The sequence below is a fragment of the Coffea arabica genome, chromosome 6e, assembly GCF_036785885.1.
Source record: "Coffea arabica cultivar ET-39 chromosome 6e, Coffea Arabica ET-39 HiFi, whole genome shotgun sequence".
NCBI lineage: Eukaryota > Viridiplantae > Streptophyta > Magnoliopsida > Gentianales > Rubiaceae > Coffea > Coffea arabica.
In genome coordinates, this window is record NC_092321.1 from 46,500,914 (window position 1) to 46,505,906 (window position 4,993).

General features: G+C 35.7%; 1 long non-coding RNA gene across 1 annotated transcript; it reads right to left on the reverse strand.

The window, feature by feature from the left end:
- Positions 1-639: 639 nt before the first annotated feature.
- LOC113695146 (uncharacterized) lies at positions 640-3,328 on the reverse strand. The gene is made up of 2 exons (XR_011817325.1): positions 3,139-3,328; positions 640-887 (listed from the first exon to the last, which is right to left on the reverse strand). It is a non-coding gene; the product is annotated as an uncharacterized lncRNA (long non-coding RNA).
- Between the last annotated feature and the right edge of the window lie 1,665 nt (positions 3,329-4,993).

Genomic DNA, 4,993 nt, shown 5'->3' on the forward strand with positions numbered 1-4,993 from the left:
TTGGGTAAATTGATCGAGAACTAGTTTCTGGTCGTGATATTTGTCGTTATCACGTTGTGAATCATCCTTTCTCTCTTCATTTTTGTTCTCATTGTATTTTGTACTTGAATGAAGAAAAGGTTTTAGATGAACGAGAGGAATCTTACCATGTAATTTCTCCCATTGAAACTCTTCGAACACATCTTTAAACTGTGGCATATCTTCAAACCGGGACTTTTCCGTTTCTGTTCTTGTACTTGTACCCACAAGGGGTGTGTCTCCAACTAATACCACATTATGCGGATCATGACTTTTGTCTACCTTCTCAAGTGCATCGTTTCCCACTTTAGACGTAATTTGCTTACGTTGCTGTGAAGAGTCGCTAGTATCCATATGCATCGCCTTCTCTTTCGATGCAGCCTTTGTGAATGTTCTATTAGCTGGTGAATGGCCATCCTCAGACTCCGAATCAGTGAATTCCCCCTCATCAAGTTGGTTCGTAGCTTGGGGCTTTACCGAACACATCTCTTCAGTTTCCTGAAACACTTGATCAGCCAACTGATGAATGATTTCACCTGCGGTAGAAACAATGGTCTCCTCTACTAACGCAGCGACAGACAACCCAGTAAATTCCAAAGGCTCACAAAGGCTCTCTAAAGGTTAAGTCAAAAGATAAACTTACATAAACAAAGTACTTGCATTACAACCAAACTCCCCACTTACAATTCCAAAGGACAAAATTCTAATTTACAATCACCTTAGTATATACCGTCAAAATTTATGTTCATGTTAACTACCCGACCTTGAGTGTAACAAAAACTAAAGCTACAAAATGCTCTCTAAAGCCATTTACACAAAAGTATCGAAAGTTCAGGACCTGCAACTTGCTCCTCAGGGTCCTCCGCCCCCTGTTAAGGAAAACAAACTAAAGGAGTGAGCTAAAGCTCAGTGAGGCCCCTAACAGTCATGCAAATATCACAATTTAGAGAAAGAAGTAAGCAACAGTTAAACAATTTCAGTTACAACGAGAACCAGTTGCATAATATAATCAGTTGAACAAGGACAAAATAAGTCAATTTATGTCAAAGGATACTCTTGAAGCTAGTCCAGTCCGTCATGACTGCCAGTTCCAAACACTTAAAATTAATAAGAGATCATTGGATGAAATGAACACACAGACGTTGTAACACATAATTTAATCACATGCACAGTGGCACTTTCAACTAGGAGATGGTGTTCTCGAGAAGAACACTGCTCGAGCCTCTCAACTGAACAGTGTCTCGAGTGTCCAGGAGATACGTGCTCATTTGGAGGACCTGCTTGAGTGTCTCAGACTAGAAGGACAGAGCAGTAGGTCAGTAGCAGTCAGTGCAGTAGGTCAGTAGCAATCAGTATCAGTGAAAACACAAAAATTTAATTTTGAGTAGGTCGAGTGCGATAAAGTACACACCCGCCTAATAATGGTGTGACAGTTATCCAGTATTATACAAGAAAGTCACATAGCATACACGCATGCAAGGAACACTCACCACTAGCGAAGGTAATCGGAGCTAATCACCGAATCGTCCCTCGGCTCGCCCGTGAACTCTGTGGTTAAAGTACATAGATATTATACCAAGAATTTATCAAATTCAAATCACAATACTCGTATAAGAAGATAGCCATAGCCATCAAGCTCAACTTAAACACTAAGGAAGAAAACGTCCACATTTAAGGGTTTAGTCAGTCAAATTAAAAAGTCATATGCAAGTGCACTTGATTCAAAATCCCAGAAATATGTGAGATACCTAAACACATTCTAAGAACATACAAGCCACTTTGGATCAAAACAAAAAGATCTTTTAGGAAAAAAAATATAGCGTAACTAGTTTTCTAGTTTTTGTTTTTTTTTTGGTCACTATTTGAAAGTCAATAGGTGCAACTAGAAATCATGTTTTGAACACTTAGTTAGGTCATAAGAAACCAGGGTTATGATACTTATAAGGTACATGCAAATTCGGACCAAGGAAACGGGAGTAAAAGAAAGGTAATCAAGACGTAAAAACAATGGCAGTTTCGACACCCTACGGTGTTTTGAGCACTACTGTGGCTACGCATCTCGGATTCAGGCAAATTTGATACCGTTTCGAAGCTAAGACATAGACCTACATTTCTTATGAAGACATAAACACCCAGTCCTCATGTTTTTAGCATCGAACAGTCATGGTCAGAGGCTTCTACAAAATCATGACCAGAAATATGGCTTTGCGCGGACACTAGGATTCTAGCCGTAACTCAGGCTACAATGATCCGATTGATCTGAAATTTTTCAGGTAGAAAGATAACTCAATTGTCTACCACTTTTATGTTTTGGACAAAAGATGTTTCGATCTACAACATGGAGCAATTCGCAGCTCAATTTTAGTCACAAAACAGGGCAGAATTAAACTGTTAAAGAAACTTACCCAAACCCTTCACACCGGCAACATTCTTGACAAAATTTGAAACAGGGGTTACATTGGTCCAAACTTCACCAAATTTTGACACAAAAAAACTAAATTCAAAGATCTATATATGTTTAGAAGGTCACTTTAAGAGCTTCGGATCACAATCAAGTCAAATTTTAGCTATACAGTCCAGCAGCTATAAAATTAAAGTAGAACAGTCTCAAAAATCAGCAAACTTTGGAAATTTACCATAATTCACACAAATAGAACTAAGGTCTGAAATTTTCACGGTTTCTATCCCCATGAATCTAGTTTCCAACGCAATAAACAGAACTCAATTCCGACTTTCCTACACCAAGTTATGACTATTCTCCCAAAACTGTTCCAAGGTACCTGCTCCAATTCGAACTTGCAAACTAACCATTCAATCACTCGTATCAATGAAGCCCTAAATTTCAGCAATCAATCATCAACCAAAATAGAAAGATTAGTCATGAATCATCTAAAATTTAACCATACTTCTCCCCTTGTACAAGAGATCCATCAATTAACAAGTATTACTTACAAATCAAACAACTAGTTACATGAACAAATGAAACCCTCAATTTCAGCCAAGGTAACCCAACTTCAAGTCCATAGAACTTCATAAAAATCATGTCTTTAGTCTTCTAATCACATCAATAATCAAAGGCCCTTCAAGTTCATAAAAGAAAGCTTGAGTTTCTAGTTTTACCTCTTGACCAAAGGTGGAACTTAGAAGCAAGAAAAACTTGGTTCTTCTTGGAGCAAACCACCTCCTTGTTCAAGTTTTAGTGAAAGATTGAAGTGCTATGGCTTTCCCCTCTTGATTCCTCCAAGTTCTTTGCTACAACTCAAGATGAAAACAATGAAGCTTTCCCTCTATTTTTTTTCTCTCCTTATCCACGGCCCTCTCCCTTTCTCTTCAACTCTTCAAGAGACCAAGTTATAAGATATACACTAGCTAATGTCTTGGTCAAGACTTAAGGGATGTGCAACACTTGTCTTGCTAGGATTACTTCTTAATCAAAAAATCTCCCAACTATGAAATTATTGATACCTAGCCCCTTTAATTTCCTTATCTCTAAATTTACCCCACTAACTTATCAAAATAAACTTGGTTATACAAGTGCAACTCACATTCATTTCCAAAAACAAAGAAAGCAAAGTCATCCACAGACTACTAAATTTCAATGTAAGGCTAATCAAGAAAAAAAAAATAGTTTTAACGAATGGTGTAACACCTAAAATACATATCTTTATCTATTCATATGGGTTGGTTTGAGTTCTCACAGAGTAAACACGTAAACACATAGGCATGCAAAACACACAAAGCAAATAAAGACCTAACTATTACATTGGGGGCCTTAACTACAATCTAAAGGGGGAAGGAATAAAATAAATAATAAAATAAATACCTAACTATTACATCTTGGCATTTAAATGCCTCTCAAATAATCAATAATTAAATTAAAATAAATATACAAAACAAATAAAGTGACTAAATAAATAAATGAAATAAAACATTCAAAAAGCATGCAATTACACACATAAAATCACATAGGATCAAATAAAATCAAAATAAAGAGTAGAGTATACCTCCCTTGAATTGGCGACCTAATGAAATGAAGTTTCTCTTTTCTACCCTCCAATCACAAAAGAATGATTAAGGTACCACTTTAACTAACAAATAATCATAAAAGATGGAAATAAACATGAAATTGAATCAATTAAAGTATTTAAATGCAAGTAAACAACCCCTATTCAAGAAATTTAAAACAAGGACTTAATTGAAACAATTAAAGAAGTTTGAGGGGTCAAATTATTATTATTACAAATATTAAGGGTCTAAATTAAAATAATAAAATTAAGAGCTTAAGATGAAGCCTATCAAAACTAAATGCTAAAATTCACAAAACTAAATCAAAACCCTCTCATCGAACCCCAAAACAAAAATATTACCCAATATTTTAATTACTTTACTAAAAATCCAAATAAAAAAACTACAAATCTATAAAAAATATTAAACCTCAACTTTCATCCTAAAATGCATAAATAATCTATCTAAAAATCACATTAAAGCATGCCAAAGAAAGTCAACATTTTAAAAGGACAAAATTGATTAATTTTTCCAATTTTCTGGCCATAGTAGCATTAACCAACAATCCGGGGGTCAAAGTGCAATTTTTTGAAAATATTTCGTGCAGCCTACGAAGAAGCTTTCTATCACTAAGCTTTCTGCAACTTTGCCGCTATGGGACTCATATTGAACACAGGAACAAAATCCAGGCAAAACATCAAGTTTTCAGACCAAAACAACAAGATTATGGAGCCCAAGCATCAAGATTCAATCTTGGTACATTTAATACAAAATTTGTACCATAAAATCTGAACTATCATCCCATAAGATGAGCAGGAAAAGTGCAGCAAAAGAAGAGAATAATGCAGGCTAGATTCGGACAAGTTTGGCCCAGATTTAAACTTAAATGGCAAGGGTAAAGTGAACTACATCACCTTAAATGCTTTAAGAAGTTGAGATGACGCTGTAAGCTTGAGGAGAGAGGAATCCA